This window comes from Mustela nivalis (genome assembly GCF_964662115.1).
Source record: "Mustela nivalis genome assembly, contig: HAP1_SCAFFOLD_617, whole genome shotgun sequence".
Taxonomy (NCBI): domain Eukaryota; kingdom Metazoa; phylum Chordata; class Mammalia; order Carnivora; family Mustelidae; genus Mustela; species Mustela nivalis.
In genome coordinates, this window is record NW_028136045.1 from 107,201 (window position 1) to 124,402 (window position 17,202).

General features: G+C 52.8%; 1 long non-coding RNA gene across 1 annotated transcript in view; it reads right to left on the reverse strand.

Moving 5' to 3' along the window:
* LOC309857310 overlaps nucleotides 1–16,299 on the reverse strand; it is a 30,810-nt gene extending 14,511 nt beyond the window's left edge. The window contains exons 1-2 of the long non-coding RNA XR_014307621.1: nucleotides 16,214–16,299; nucleotides 3,287–3,422 (exon numbers count right to left, since the gene is read on the reverse strand). This is a non-coding gene — a long non-coding RNA (uncharacterized lncRNA). The remainder of the gene's footprint in view (nucleotides 1–3,286; nucleotides 3,423–16,213) is intronic.
* Nucleotides 16,300–17,202: the final 903 nt, after the last annotated feature.

Here is a 17,202-nt window from a genome sequence, read left to right on the forward strand (position 1 = left end):
TAAGGCTTGAGACGAGAACCAAACCAGACCCTGACTTGTGCCTCCTTTAAAGTCCAAATAACCTAACAAAAGGTTTAGGACGGGAAAAGTTCAGTAGCACTGGGAAAGAGTCTGTGCTATGTGTTGTGCGCTCGTCTACGTGACTTCCCACACGCTTACTAAACAAATGAGAACAATTCGGTTGGGCTAAAAAGTTCGTTGCTGGTCCTTGCTGCCTTAGTACAGCCCATAAATTACTTTCAGGTTTGCTGTATTTGTACTGGCATCAGCCATTTGGCGTCATGAGGAACCGTAGTTGCTTAACTAAACACAGATGTAATGTCACTATATATATGGCCTTAATGCTTTGAATAAACTTAGCACTGTTGGACATCCTCCTCAGTGCTCCTCCTGCCCCCCATCTCTTTGCTTCTCGATTTCTTTTCTTCACCCTCTTACCCTCATGTTCCTGGTTGATTTGTTGCACCGGCCACAACAGGTGAGGATCTGATGGTGCCCACAATCTACAGAGATCCAATATATACAACTAGGACAGCCTGGAGGGGGGTGGGCAAACCAGGCTGGACAGGGAGTTAAGAAGGAGTCAGGAAGGGCGCCTGGGTGGCTCAGTGAGTTAAGCCGCTGCCTTCGGCTCAGGTCATGATCTCAGGGTCCTGGGATCGAGTCCCGCATCAGGCTCTCTGCTCAGCAGGGAACCTGCTTCCTCCTCTCTCTCTCTCCGCCTGCCTCTCTGCCTACTTGTGATCTCTCTCTGTCAAATAAATAAAATAAAATAAAAAATCTTAAAAAAAAAAAGGAGTCAGGAAGAAGTCATTCCCACACTTGAGGCATGGGTTGGTACTGACCAGAGACACTGGGCAAGAGACAGTGTCCTAGGACTGCTGTAAGACTAGCCGGGTCCAGGCAAAGCACCTAACAGTGGGTAGATGTTACCCATCTGTAAAAGGTGGACGGGGGGTGGTGGTTGCAGCTGGTTGAGCATCTGACTCTTTGTTTTGGCACAGGTCCATTCACCTGGCCCATTCACCTGTGCCTGCATGTGTTCCGTGGTGTGCTCTTTATCTCTCTCTCTCTCTCAAATAAATAAATCTAAAAAAAAAAAAAAGGAAGTCAGGAAGGATCAGGAGACCTGCTGTTAAGGTCCCAAAGATTCCACCCTCCTCAACTAGCCTCCGGAAATAAAGTAAGTGGATGCCCAGGAGCCTCCTGGACACAAAACTTTTCAAAGCAAAGCTTTCAATTTCATACTGGAGAAAAGGTTGCTGTGCAAATTCAAGACAAAAAAGCCAGCCAGGGTGGGGTGGGTTTGGACGGGGTTGGTCCTGTAGGGCTCTGGCCACTAAATGCCCACTGCCCAAGCCAGGAGCCTGGAATCTGTGCAGCCAGTGCTTCCTGAGGCTTCCACATCATGGCCTCGCCCTGAAGTTTCCTCCTGGAAGCTCCTTACCCAGGGAGGCCACCTGTGAACAGCCCCTCACACACACCCCAGCTTCTGCCCCTCCATCCAGCTGGAGTGAAGGATCCCCAAGCCTGCTCTCTCTGGTCTCTCCTGCACAGAGAGGAGTATGTGCCCCGGAAAGGAGGGTCCCTGAGGATACCTGAGTCCCTGGCCCGAAGACAGCTGGCTTGAGAATGTGGGGTTTCGGTGCTCTAGGCACAGCAGTTCCTAGAGGAAACAGGGTAGGGAGCTCCAAGGTGGAGGGGAGTCCCGGGAGTCTGGGATGGCAGATGCCAGTGGCCCCCTAGTGGAAGGGTTTCAGTGACCCCAGAGGTGAGACGGGCCAGGGGTCAGGCCTGGAGGTGTACAAGGACCTGTGGGGTAGGGGGCCGGAGATGGAAGTGAACCCAGGGTGGTTTCAGGCCCAAAGTAGAGGTGTGGGGGTGGGGAGGGGGGAAGGGGTCCATGGGCCAGAAAGGAATGGTATCCTGGGGCTCCTGGGTAAAAGGCACTTAAGTTGGAGGGGGCCCAGTGGGGCCCAGGCCGCGCGGAGCCAGCTCCTCTCGGGCTGGGGAGCCCGGCGATTCTGAGGGACAAAATTTTCCATCAAGTTCTGGAAAAGAAGCCTGTCAGCACAGGCGTCTCTCTGGGGGCCAGACGAGCCCAGTGGTGCTGGGCCCCTTGATGTCAGTAGGGCCCCACGGGTTCCCTGGATACCGAGAAGTGGAGCGAGGGCTGTGGGGCAAGGGCTGTGGGGCAAGGGCTATGGGGCATAGGAGCACCAGGCCAGCAGGAACCTGTCCGCCAGGCCCCCCTCCCGCTCCCTTGGACGAAGCAGCAGGTGGCAGTGGGCAGGAGGGACACAGCCTCCCTCTCTCCCTAGCGCCCCTACCCCTCCCCAGCCCCTCAGTACCTGAGTCAGCAGGGCACCGATGCACTCCCCAGCGCCCTGCCCTGCCAGCCCAGAACCCCTGCCTCCCCGGGAGGCACTACTTGCTCAGTGAGTTCGCTGGGCCCACAGAAGGCGGTGGGCGGGGCAGGCAGTTGCGGGCGAGCTGTGGCGTGTGGGGGGCGGCAAATAGTGGTGCAGGCCTCTGCAGACCCGCGCGCCCTCGCCCAGCCTCCTGTCTGTCCTGTCCAGTGAGGGGCCTGGCTGCGCCCCCTGCCGGCTCCTGCTGCTCTTCTACTGACTCCAGGACCCCAGTCCCCCGCCCAGTCCCAGCCTCCCTGCCCCTGCTTGAGCTCCAGGATAGGCCCGCTGCTGCTCCTGGGCGGCCGAGCTGCGGCCCTGGTGCAGTGTGGCTGGCCCTTTTCTCTCCCCAGGGCACAGTGGAGCCGCGAGGGAAGGCCTGAGCGGATCTTCCATCTGCTCAGTGCCAGTGGACACTCTCCAGGGGCCTCTCTACCTGGTGGGCTCCACCCATGGCCATCTTGGAACCCCTGGAATCCCCTTCAGAGACCAGGTGAAGCCCTCCTTGGGGAATCCAGGCTCCTGGGACCAAGGCGAGTTTATCTTGTGTACTGCTGTGTTTGTTCCCTGGCCTGGCATGGATTGACAGTTGCTGAATTGATCTATTCTGGGGTCATCAAGGGCAGAGCAAAGAGTTCAGGGCTGGGATCCCCAGGCCTGGGGTCCACACAGGCTTGGAGCCCTCTTGGCTGTCCCTGACAGAATGACCAAAGAGGAACCCTCAGAAACATGGATCTGCTTGAACTGGCAGAGCATTCAGGGACAGGAAGGGGAATGTCTCCTTCGCAGAGTATCTGGAAGCCTGCAGTGGAAGATGGATTTCTCTGAGCCATGGTCATTAGTGTTGGGCCAAGGAACCCCTGGCTTGCTTCTCCTACCTGCATCCTAGGTCTAAGGGTGTCTGGGTGGCTCCCTCAGTGCAGCATCTGTCCAGGGTCCTGGGATCCAGCCCTGCATCTGGCTCCCTGCTCAGTGAAGATCCTGCTTCTCTTTCATCCTCTCCCTCTACTTGTGCTGTCAAATAAAATTAAAAAAAAAAAAGTTAAGAGGGGGGACAAAATGGCGCGGAAGTAGGAGGAGGTGTCTTTTCAACTTGTACCCCAAAATGAGCTGATTACCTACCAATCACCCATGAACTCCAATCACCCATGAAATCAGCCTGAGATAAGAATTATACATGTCTGGATCTCTACAAAGGGAGAAGAAGCCAGTGGGAAGGTAAAGCGGAGTGGGAACTGTGAACTGATATCAGAAGATAAACAAAAGGGGGAGGGAGCTACCAGAGGCAACCAGTTGGAAAGTAATACCCCAATACAAGCGAGAGAGCCCTGCGTCTGGGGACCAGCATTAACTCGGAGACTGGTTGAAAGCACTCCAAAAGAGCAAAGCATCTCTGGGGAAATTGTGGGAATTGGGGCGGCTAGGGACAGGGGCTTAAGTCCCTGGTCCCAGGACAGCCTCCCGTGGCGCTGAGGCAGAGAGTGCGGCAGAGAAACCAGCTCTTGGTCCCTAAGCTGCCAGCGCACGGAGAATGCATGGGGTCCGTTTCCTGTGAGGGGATGGGAGCCACACCAGGGGGCAGAATGCAAGAGTCCTGCTATAGAGCCTGAGATACTCCCCTGAGAGAGGTATAAAGGCCCAGCAGGTGCCCTTTGATACACGCCCTTGTTTCAGAGCCTGCACCAAACTCTCGCCCCTGAGAGGTGCGCGAAGGCCCAGCCTGGTGCTCTAGGACCTGTGCCCAGTTCTCAGAGCCTGAGACCCGCGCGCGAACCTCTGCCTTCCCTGAAATTGGTGCGTGCAAGGTGGGCGCTCTTAGACCCAGAAAGACCGGGCACTCCCAGCCCGGGCCAGCGGGAAAATCTCAGTGTGCGATTGCTGCTTGGAACCTCTCTAGCAGTCTAGAGGTGCCCAAAGCTGCTGCTGCCGTGCTTTTGGGTACAAGCAAAAGATCCTCCATCCCCAGGGACAGCGACTTGGAACCTGCTCTGCCAGCGGCCAAGGGGGAACTTATTTGGGCTCTGTAGCCAGACTGAGGCTTCTCTCTGAGAGAGAGGATCAGGGTGTGGTTTGTTTTCCTCTAAAACTACAAAAACCATCAAAAGCGGTCAAAGTGAGAAAAAAAGAAGTGAACAAACAAAAAACCGCCAGAGAACAAAAGCCTGAAAAAAAAAAAAAGTTTCCTCAGAGCCCACCCCCTTGAGGGGGGCAGTAGGACTTAAGTCAGGGAACATCATTGACTGAAAACCCACATGGCAGGCTCCTTCCCCAGAAAACAAACCAAGAAAGAAAAAAAAAAAGAGAGAGAGAGAGAGAGAGAGAGAGAGAAAAAGTACTACAAGAGAACTACCACTACTTCATAGGAAAACCTTTATTTTTCATTCATTCCCACGATTCTGGTTCTTTTTTTATATATATATAGGTAATTTTTTTAACCCCAGCAGGATGGAGGAAGGGGTACATGGCTGAGTGCCTCCCGGGACTGACCCTGTGTGACGCCACCCGGTGCCTGCAGCTGCCCTCTGGAAGGTGTTGCTTTAGCGGCAGAGCCGGAGGGCACCACACGTGTGTCTGTCTCCAAAGTCCTGGGCACCACATCCCAATGCCTTCCTGAGAAGCAGAATCAAGGACAGTTGCTGATCTTCATTCCTTCGCACCAAAGGTATCTCATACACCATCTTTGGAAGTTGGAGCCAGGGGGCGCCTGGGTGGCTCAGTCAGTTAAGTGTCTTTCTTCAGCCCAGGTCATGATCCCAGGCTCCTGGGATCCAGTCCCACACATTTGCCTCCCTGCTCAGCGGGGAGCCTGCTTCTCCTTCTCCCTCTGCCATTCCCCCAACTTGTGCTTTCTGGCTCTCTGTGTGTCAAATAAGTGAATAAAATCTTTTAAAAAAGTTTGGGCGAGGGGGCGACTGGGTGGCTCAGTTGGTTAAGCCGCTGCCTTTGGCATAGGTCATGATCTCAGGGTCCTGGGATCGAGTCCCGCATCGGGCTCTCTGCTCAGCAGGGAGCCTGCTTCCCTCCCTCTCTCTCTCTGCCTGCCTCTCCATCTACTTGTGATTTCTCTCTGTCAAATAAATAAATAAAATCTTAAAAAAAAAAAAAAGTTTGGGCCAGGGATGCCTGGGTGGCTCAGTTGGTTAAGCTGCTGCCTTCGGCTCGGATCATGATTCCAAGGTCCTGGGATCAAGTTCCACATCGGGCTCCTTGCTCGGCAGGGAGCCTGCTTCTCTTGCTGCCTCTGCCTGCCTCTCTGCCTGCTTGTGTGTACTCTCTCTCTCTATCTCTGGCAAATAAATAAAATCTTAAAAAAAAAAAGTGTGGGCCATACTCTTTAGCCATTCTACTTTCCCTGGGGTAATTTGCCACCTCCCTGAATTTACCTGCATCTTTCCCAAAATCTACTTATCTTCCAGCCTTCGTGACCATAATGAGTCTATAAATTTTCAATAGACAGTGTGAACTTACACTTGCTAATATTTGCATAACATGCACCTCTTTCGATCTCAAAGAAAAGCTTCACACCGCAATGGTCTCTAATCTACAATTAGGTTCTGTTCTGGGATCCCACTGGAATTCTATGCGCCTGTCCCCTAAGATCCCATAAATTGTGGTCCAGTTTCCCAGCCAGCCAAGGAAAGCACATGGGAAATCTTGCTGAAGTATGAGTAAGAGCCAACGAAAGGGAACATATTTATCTGCATCGAATGCTGGGACCTGAGGAAAGCAAGTTTCATTACAGACAAATCAGGAAGGAGGTGCAGATTGCTTTTTATGTCACTCTGGAGTGGAGGTCTGCTCACTCACAGAAGCTCAAAATCTGCACAAAGAACAATGCCCCCCACCCCCAAAGTCAGCTGGGGATTCTCAGGAAAATTTAAATTGAAAGTATTACGGATTCTCCAACTTCCCAAAATGCAGGAGGAACATCTACAAGCAAGACTGTCACCACTTTTAGAAAATTACACTTATTTACCTTTTTTCTTCCTAGAAAATCATCCTCTCTCCCAATCCATGATCTTCTTTTTGTAACAGTTTCCTGAAGAAGGAAACAGGTGTCCTCCCATTTCAGTTCCATCCAAAATAATAAAATAAAAATCTTTAAAATTAAAAAAAAAATTGTGATTTGTTGAGACAGAGCACATAAGCAGAGGGACAAGCAGACACTCCCACTGAGCAGGAAGCCCGATTTGGGGCTCGATCCCAGGACCCTGAGACCATGACCTGAATGAAGGCAGATGCTTAACCAACTGAGGCACCCAGGAAGCCCCAAAATAATTCAATTTTTAATCACTTTGCCATAGAAACTTTTGGGTGGCTTTGAAACACCAGAATATCATTGACTTATCAGTGTCCTCTTCACCATCTCAGAAAAGGACTGGGTGCCTCTCAGAGGCCTCACTCCCCTCCTGACCCAGGTCCCAGCCAAAGGTCCTTCACATTAGAGTATGAGGAACTGAGCGGGATGGGATGTGGAAGCACCCTGGGGTGGGGTGAGGGACTCTGGGGCCCTCCCACTCCCAACTTCAAAGACAGCGCCTGCTTTCCCCTGCCTCATATAGGTACCCTGGGTTTGCCCTCTTTAAGGTTCCTGGTTGCTGCAAAGGTCTGAAAATCTCCTAAGTAGCACAAAAGCCATCATGTGCATTATGGCCACACGGGACAGAGGGAGTTTAAAGGAAGAAAGATAAAGCTCCCCAGAATGAGCCAGCAGCTCTGGGCTTCCCCGCACATCTTTCCTGACCCTCAGAACCCTGGGAAGGAGCCCCTTGGTGCAAAGTCACAGGGGGAGCCCACGCACAGCCCAGGCCTCCTGCCCCAGGTCCTCTCCAGCCATAAACTGACCCCCTAGCCCCTTCCAAACCGTCTACATCCTTGAACCACCGACGTGCGGTTCAGCACCCATCTCCAGAGCGCAGGATGCACGTGGCTTCCCGGCACCCTTCCGTGGCCGCTCCCAAAATCACCGTGGGAATGTCGCAGCAAGGAGACAGGCAATCGATTTTTATCCTCTGGGTTGTCTTCCCTCATAGCCCCTCAGGAGTCCCCACGCAGCAATGCCGCGTGGGCCCTACTGCTCTGAATACACTTCCCCGGAGGAATCCGCTTTTCTTCAGCATCTGTGTCTGCAAACCCGGCTCCTCTAACACCCCCCACCAAACGTACCAAGAACCAACGGGGGAAGAAGTTCATTTCTGGCCAAAAAGCCTTTAATCCCTGAGAGCTGTGGCTGATGCAGGAGCAGCTTTTCTCCAAATGGTGATTTCGATACGAGGTCGTTTTGCCTGCCAGCCCCCAACATCCCTGACGTGTGGCTCCCAGGGGCCTCCCCGCGGCCAGGCCTGAGAGTGGAGCCCACCCTTGGGCTCATTTTGCACCGCGCTGAATCCAGGCAGCGGCCCCGTCTCACGACAAAGGGTGCTGAGTAATGAGGTGCCGCCACCAGGAAGAGAGGCAGCAGGTCAGACAGATCTGGAGAATGACACTGGCCTTCAAGGGCCCCTCACAAGGGAAATACCATTAAGTAGCAGATCTGAACAGATATACTGTGTTCCACATTCACGCCGTAAGGATGGGGTTTCCTCGAGCCCTAATCAAAGGAACTCTTTCACCCGAGATCACTTGACCAATCGTTGACTCAGTTTCCTTATACTAAAAATGAGGATAATAATACCTCACAAGATTGTTTTGAGGAGCACACACGTTACAAAATGTTTAGAGGCACCTGGGTGGCTCAGTGGGTAAGCATCTGACTTCAGCTCAGGTCATGATCTCAGGGTCCTGGGATAGGGCCGTGTCAGGCTCCTTGCTCAGCGAGGAGTCTGCATGTCCCTCTCCCTCCCTCTTCACTTCCTACCCTCTCTCTCTCTCTCTCAAATATATAAATAAAATCTTAAAAAAAATGAAGTTTTTAGAACACTATATGCACATAGTACAGGACACAGAAGTACTTGTTAAACAGATAAAAGGGTACAAGAGGCTGGCTTCTCTTCAGATTTCTAATAGGCTTTTGTCTGGGGGTCTCTAGCTCTTAGGAAGTGGGCAGGCCGCAGAAGCCCAAGATTGTAGAGTTCCTCCGAGGCCAAGTTCAGTTTTCTATGCAGGACAGAAAACCTGTAAAACACACCCCAGACTTGCTTCGCTGCCTTCCTAGTAGGGAATCCGTTCCCTCAAGAGTGGTCCAACCTCTCTTCCACTATTTGGGATGTAGAAAACGTTTAGACATTTCTCCATTGGTGCTGATTCCATCCTCATTTTTAACAATCTAGCTGTGTGTTCATCTGGTCTTCTGTTAGATCCTTTATTCAACAAACACAGAGGACTCACGTGTCCTAACTGTGACCAAGACATCCAGCATCTCATCCCACAAAGGAAACATATTAGCAAATGTGGCAGCAAAGAGGGATGGGGTAAGGCAGTGACATCTGAATCAAGACCAAACTAACAAGCAGAGCCTGCCATGAAGAACATTCCAGGTATGGGCCCCATAGGCATGAAGGCGGAAATGAATAGATTATGTGCAGAGAGCAGGACAGGGGACTAAGGGGACACTGGAAGGAAGGCTGCGGAGCAGCTGTCGGCATTGGAGGCCTTGCGAAGGACTCTGGAATTCCCTTTGGTTTCAGCCGGAAGCTACATGAAGGTTTAAGCGGGGAATCATCAGATTAGCCTATATTTGTAAAAGATCGCTCCTCTTCCACAGAAGAAATGGGGATGGGGTGGGGGTGTCCACGAGCTTAGAAGCTGGAAATGGAAGCAGATGAAGTTTCCAATATCCTGGCCAAGGAGTGAGTCTGTCGCAGCGAGAGTGTCAAGATTTGCAGTTCTAAACTTTTTAGTAAAGTGGCTTATTAAACACACAGCTAACTATTGCCCGGGGTTCCTACTTTTGTAATAAGTTTTTTCTGAAACTCAAAAAGGGGAGAGGGGCTCTCTGCACCACGTGCCAGTCGGGGCGGAACATCATCATCACATTACAGGGTGTTTTCAGAGCCTGTTATCCTTTTAGTACGACATCCCTCCCACCCCGAGACAACACCGTGCCTCTTTCCGCCAACAGAAGTTGAGTTTCTCCCTTTCCCTCTTCCTTCTTTCGAGGGCAGAGCTCAGGGCTTCTCCAGAGATTCCATCCTAAGTTCATAGATCTCACCGAGCCGACCACATTCCCCTCTCTGTGGGCGCTAGGAAATGCCGGAAACATCTGTATCTGCACCTGAACATGGGACCTTGGATCCCAGCTACAGTTACTTGTGCTGTGGTAACAAGGACATCATGTCGCGTTTCAGGACATTTTCGTATATAAGGCCTCGGGTCAGGATGCTCAGGGTAGGAAAAGGGTGGGTTCACCCCTGGGCAGAGTGGCATACCTTCTCTCTCCTCCTGGCCTTTGCCCGAGTTGGAGATGCCCTGTTCCTTCCTCTTCACCTGAGTAATCATTATCTCTGCTTCCAGAAGCAGCTCAGGGGGCCACCTCCATCCGAGGGGCCACCTCCTCCCCAACCCCGCTGGACCAGGTGACCCTCCCCAGAATTCCATATAAATCCCTGTTAACGTTTATCCCACTGCTTCCCAGAGGCTCTTTCTCCTTGTCTTTACTTTGTCTCTCCTGCTGGACCCCAGGAGACAGGTCTCACTCATCATTTTATCCCAGCAGGGTTCAGTATGTTGCTGAATTAACACATGGCATGTCCCGCACATCGCTGGCAGCTGGATGAACTGGAACACAGTGTGGCAGCATGTACTGAAGCAGGGGTTCTCAGAGCACCAGGGGATTCAGTTGGTGAAGCATCTGCCATCGGCTCAGGTCATGATCCTAAGGTCCTGGGATCCAGGCCTGCACCGGGATCCCTACTCAACAGGGAGTTGGCTTCTCCCTCTCCCTCTGCTTCTCCTCTCCCTCTCAAATAAATACATAAAATGTTTTCAAAAAATAAATTTTTAATAAATTTTTTAAAAATTAAGCAGTTGTTCTCAGCTGCAGGTGATTTGGCTCCCTAGGGGACATATGGCAATGCCTGGAGAAACGTTTGGTTGATGTAATTGGAGGAAAGGGCGCCACTGGGCATTTGGTGGGGAGAGGCCAAATGGAGGTGGCCAACATCTGGCCATGCACAAGACAGGCCTCAGCAAAACATCACCCAGTCCACGAGGTTGACAGGGGAGACCCGCATCTAATCTAGGACCTGGAAAACCTTTTCCTAGGTTTACATGATCAAGGGAAATGTATCTGTCCATCAAAACCACAAGAATGTCTAAAGCAGCTTATCCTCGGAAGCCCCAAACTGGATGCCATGTAAAAGACCATTAACAGGAGAACGGATAACTGACTACAGTACCTACGTGATGGAAGACAACAGACGATAACGAAATTTAAGATGCCACATACGCGACAACAAGAAGGAATCCACAGATGTCCTGAGGAACCGAACCACCAGAGCAAGGTAACAGGCAAACTTGATCGCTGGTGATGGAAGAGAAGCAGGGGGCAGGGAGTGACTGACTGGGAAGGAGCAGGAGGGAACCTCTGGTGTGCTCAGAATGTTCCTGATCCTCATCTGGGTAGTAGTTACACACAGCGTGCCGCATGCTAGGACTCATGTGCTGTGTGTGTGTATTACACCTCAGCAAGCTTTACCAAAGGCAACGGTCCTCTAAGAGCCCCGGCGGGCAGGATTCACACACTGGAGCAGGTCCTCCGAGCATGACTTTCTAAGGATTTCTGTGCACAGCCGGCAGGAGCATTGTAGATATGTTTATGGAGACCTATTTCACCACAGACACCAAAAACCTTACAGTGGGTCCTTGATTCAATTCTGCTTCGGTCATTTTCTGCTAAGGATTGTGCTACAGATGTGCACACAGACTTAGGTTTCAAGAATATTTATCACAGCAGAACAAATACAAGAGGGAGGCAGCAACAACACGGACCCAGAGGAAACTGTGTGATACCGCGGACTCATTAAAATCGACATTTAAAAATGTAAATGGAAAACGACTACAATATATTAATTACAATTAAAGAGCAGGTCACCCAACAAGCTGACACCTAAGATATATGAAGAATATACTCAATATGATTAACTATGATTAGCTAAGGTCATGAGGGATTATGGGATTTCTTAAAATTTTATCATTTTTCCCTAAAATGTACATATATTACTTATTAATAAGAAAAAATACACAATCACACTTCTTAAAAATAAAGGTGAGTTTTCAACTCTAAAACTGAGTACCAGGGGCGCCTGGGTGGTTCAGTGGGTTAAAGCCTCTGCCTTCGGCTCAGGTCATGATCTCAGGTTCCTGGGATCCAGCCCCGCATCGGGCTCTCTGCTCAGCAGGGAGTCTGCTTCCTCGTCCCTCTCTCTGCCTGCCTCTCTGCCTACTTGTGATCTCTATCTGTCAAATAAAATAAATAAAATCTTTAAATAAATAAAATAAAACTGAGTACCAGACCCCACACAACTCCCAGATTCCCCATGGATTCAGAGCCCTGCTGCCTGCAGAAGCGCTCTATTGACGCTCATCACAGTGGCTGAGACAGATTAAATAAAGAGATAACATTGCAGATTTCCTGTCTCTTATCCGACTGTGCAGATTGGTTACACAAATCCAAATCCATACATGCATTAGATCTCACTGAACTGCGTACGCCCTGAGAAAAAGACCCTGTAAAGCAATTCCCTGTAAAAATACGAAAGTATTTCTGACAGCAAAAGTTTTCAGATTGCTGTAACGAAAAAAAAAAACTAAAAAGGCACGACCTTCCCTGATTAATAAAGTCTCCCTCGAGAGAAGGCTACCACTTCCCCAGGTAATCTCATCGCCTCAGACGAAACCATGTTTCTCTGTGAAGTGGAGGTGATCACGGCTCTCTCGGAGTACTCACAAAGGTTTGGCGTGATTATGAAACGGAACATTATGACCGGGGCCCGCTGGTTGTGGTCACCGTCATGCCCACAGCCTGAACACCACCTCTCTCCAGGAAGCTCCCTTCTCTGAATTCTGTGTGGTAGGGGCACGTGGCTGACTATTAGGGAGCACTGCATAAGGCGTACCCTGTCGCTCGCCCAGACGCACAGCTCCTCCCGGAGCCACCGAATGCCATACAGAGCTAAAGCTGGGAGCAGTGGCTCACCGTGGACACCAATGACGAGGGCCCAGGTACCTCAGCTCACAAACCCATTACAAGCATATACATTTAACTCTAGCTTTAAGATGTTTCTCCTCTTACTTCTCAGTCAAAAAAGACTTTAAGCTGAGTAAACCAACAACAAACCCTAAGATAAAACATTTAACCGTGTTAACTTCCTAAGGCCTACGGTCGTCTTCAGCTTCTCAAGGTCACACCTCCCTGCTGAATGATTACCGAGGGTTGCTGACACGGTACACAGAAAAAAAAAAAACTCTTAGGATGTCCAGCCTCTAAGAGAAAAAGCAAACAGCTCAGAATGCAGCCAGCCATGGCAAAGGAACCACCGACAAATCCAAACACAGAGGGGCCCCTGAGCATCTGGGAAATCTGCCTGTTCCTTTGCCTCCTCAGAGGAAACGAGTCACAAGACTGCTCAGAATGGGAAATGAGAAGGGCAGAAGCCCGGAAACCAGCGCGTCCTGAATTTCGTGCTGCTTCCAAGGAGTGAGCCCGCCTGCTGTGCTGCTGTGTCAGTTATTTACACAGTGGGCAGGTGAGGCTGACAGCTTGAAGGGGTTATTTTAGAGGGAGAGCTGTAAGTCTGATCAGGAGAAGGTTCTGGACCCTGGGGTCCCAGCACGCATCTCCAGCTTCCAAGCTGACCCTCCCTTCAGACAGGGTTTAAGAGGCAGCAGGGCAAGCATGGTCTTTGTATTTAAATCACCTCAAGGGGGCCCATATCTCCAGGCACAACCAGAAGCCAGGGAGGAGAGGGAAGGGGGAGAGGGAGAGGGTACCTCCACTCCTATCTGCTGGCTGCACTTCTGGAGCGCCTGATCCAGGAAGCTAAATGTGTGGACAGAACAGAAGGAAGAATCTGGGAAGACTGGAAGACTAGAAGAGCTGTTCGTGGACTAGTCTCAACCTGAACCACAGAAACACCTCTGCCTCCCTGCCCTCGTCCCCTCGGCTGGGCACCAGGTGCCTCCCTACTGCACTCCAGATGCAGATCCAAGCTCAGGGGTGCCCAGTGCCGATGCCTCTCTCCGGCGCAAGGACTCTAGGGCATCAGCGGGATTCCTAGACAGCACCTGTGATCTCTAATTTAAAACCAAAACCAAAATCCCCAACCAGCCCAATCCAGCACAAGCAATACATATTTATGTGTAAGACACCTATGCACACATACACATTCACTTATCTACACACACACACACACACACACACACACACGCTTTTGCAGCAGAAGGCAGGCATGAAACCTGTTCCCTACGTCCTTTGCTTTCCTCATCTGCTTCTAGCAGCAACAGCCATTTCTGCTACGGATTTTCCTATTCGAGGGTTGATCACAGATCCAAATGCCACCATCCTGTTTGCCACCCTTTCCTACCCCACCGGCCCGCTGACGTCTGTCAGTGAACCAGGGAACAAAGATGGAAGACAGGCCCAAGCTGCCTTCCTAAAGTGGGGTTATATTTGACACTTTAATAAACCTCAGAGCCTGAGCCTCTCTGCTCTCAGACTGGCCAGGGTGCAGCTCTCACTCTTACCAAACCCGTCCATCTCTCCTCCCCCCACCGTGGGGCACAAGGGTTTTCTCTGCCCGGCATCTATTTCCAGGCCCCATAAATCATATCCCATTGTTCCAGGCCATCTGAACTCATGTTTAATAAACCATCTACCTCACCCTTCCGCCACCACCCCGAATTTCCCACAGGGAAAGACTGTTTCAAGAAGAAAAGGAAATTCTTCATTAGGGCTGGATTTTAAAAGCAAGCTTCCACAAAAAACCAGAAAACAAAATTGGGTATAAATACCATCCAATAACCACTAAATGTCTTTGGTTAAAGCACCTGCCTGCCTGTGATTCTCAGGTCCAGATGTGAGCTCAGTGCACATCCAAAGGAAGCAGAATTTGAACCTGATGCTAAATGACAAATGATCCTGAACTTCATGACCATTTAAGTGCCACAGTGGCTAGACTAAATTGCTCTGATGCAGAATTTCTCCCAAGTATAGGTTACTGAGAAACATAATATTGCTTGAAAATGTATTTAGGTGCGCTCATCCTTCTCAGACCAACACTCATGGGCTCTTAGTCATAACCAGGCTTAAGCTAACACGATTCCCCTATTTTCCCCAGAGAGGGAGGGAAACAAGAGGACATGTCTCTCATGTTCCAAGATCAAAAACTGGATCACAGCACTCACAGCATCAAGTCTGCCAAACCAGAGCTCTGGGTACGTACAATTCTTAAAGAGCTAATTGAATGGAAAACAGCCATCTGGGGCTGGAAACCCTTATGACATTCTGGGAAATGTATGGGCTTTAAAAGGATTATGCAGGGTGATGTGACTTTCAAAATTCCCAAACTCTGAACTGAAGCCTAAATGAGAATATGTTAAATTCACCCATTCCAAAACACAGCACAGTTGACTCGGACCCTAGAGCCCAGCTGTAGCTCAGGGTGTCCACACTGCAGCCTGTCTGTGGGAGGTCTGCAGACCACTCCCTGCTGAGAGAGTCCAGCCAACCCAATCAGCCTACCAGCAGGCTGTGGCACAAGGTCCAGATCCTAGCCCAGGCACCAGCCAGGGGTCCCTTTGGCCTGCCCTCTTATGGTTGAACAACAATCATGGAGAGCCACAGGGAGAGCGGCATTGGGTCCAGTATGGCCACTCCCTGGTCCTCCACAACACTGGTTGCACACTCTTCAACACAAGAAAATGGTGTGCAGAAACAAGGGCCTGCCACAGTAGGCTGTCGAGCAAGGAACAGAAAGCATCAGGGGACAGGTGGGACTGCTGGCTGGTCTCCACCTCTCCCAGAGGGCAGAGGCCGCAGAGCTTCTGCAGGCTAAGCAGAGACGTGTCAGAATTACCTTCCCAAAAAGTAGGCAGTAAAGGAGGATTTCAAGCAGCCACAACCACCAGCAGGCCTGCGACCTCCAGATATCAGGGGCTTGACCATGACCGTGTCGGTAAGCAGAACACACAAGTACCTTCTGGAGCGAGAGAAGACAGCTTAACGCTGATAACTGGTCCTCTCACTCTTCTCTGCTCTCAGCAAGTGATCCTGAAAGGGATGGACAAAGTTGGTCAGATTCACTGGAGAAAACACGAGCCAGTGAAGACGTCCCGGCTCGCACTAGGCCTCCCTCCAAAGGCTGGCTGCCCCACCCCTGGCACCTGGGTAACGCTGCTCTGGTGCCATCCACACAAAACGATTTACGTACTCCCCACCCGCAACAAACACACACAGACACAGACACAGACACACACACACACACACACACACACACACACACAAGCTGCATCGGGCTTTAGGAACCTAACTCAAACGCACCCCTAACAACAACCCCACAGGTGTGACTGGGTTGGACACTCCCAGCAAGGGAGGGAAGGCCCCCCCCTTGGGTCCTTGCCAGCGGCAGGGTGCCACCTGGACCTCCGCCTCATCCTCTCCATCCACGGGGAAGTCAAAGCGGCCCCCACAAACCACCACCACGCAACCAGATTGATTCTCACACTTCAAATCCCCGCTGCCAGGGCCCCATCTGTGTGCTGACCGAAAAGCCGCCCTCAAGCAGCCGGCCCGCGGAACGTCTGGAGTTCTCCCAGCCCCGCGCTCACACCTCCCCAGGCCGCCCCCGCCCCCGCGGGCCGCGCCTTACCGCCAGTGTACACGAAACGCGGGGGCGGGCGGTCCCGCAGCGTGGCACTCCAACCCGCCCTGGCCTCGTCCTCGTCGGACTCCTGCCCTTCGGGGGCGTCGGGAGGCAGCGGGGGGACGGGGCGCTCGTGTTCGGCGTCCTAGGAGGCGGCGGAGGAGGAGCGCGAGGCGGCGGACGTGCTGTAGAAGGCGTTCCCGCCGCTGTCCGGGCCGGACTCGCCGAACACTTCGTCCCAGATATGCAGGCTCTCGTGGCGCGCAAGGGTCGCCTCCAGCAGCGCCGGCGCCCTCCTCCGCGCGCTCCCGCCGACCTGGGCCATGGCCCTGGCCGCCGCCCGCGCGCCCGCCCCCCAGAGCGCCTCCAAGCCACACACGCCGGGCACCGGGCCCGCGCCGCGGCCCGCCGCCCCCCACCAGCGCAGCCCGCAGCACAGCGCCTGCCGCCCCACGCCCGGCAGGCCCGCCATCTTGGCCGCCTCGGGCCCAGCGCCCTCGGAAGCGCCCTCGGAGCTCGGGCGCCGCAGGCTGCAGGCCGTGGAGGGACGCAGGGCGCGAGGGCGGGAGGCAGGGGCTGCGGCCGGTCCCAGGTGCCCCCGCTACCGCCGCCGCTGCGTCTCCTCGGCGCCCGCTGCGTCCCCGAGCGCCCTCCCGCCGCACCCCGCGCTCCCTGGCCGACCTTCCCGGGCGCGAGCCGCCAGAGACGGACACGCCTCCTCGCACCTCCGGCCCGCCCGCCGGCCAATGGGGAGCAGGCAGGGGCGGGGCCGGCGCGGGGCACGCCCCACACCCCTCGGCAGAGCGGGGCGAGGAGAGCAGCTGCGGCGGCGGTGGCGGCACGGGGGAGGGCGGCCGGTGGCTTCCTCGCCTGCGGAACCTGTGGCCCGGGACGGCCACCCGCAGGCCCCGCGCGGCCCCGCAGGGGGAAGGGAGGAACTGAGTGGGTGTCGGGGGTTGGGGGGGACGCAGCCGGTCTTCCCGCCGCCCCAGCCG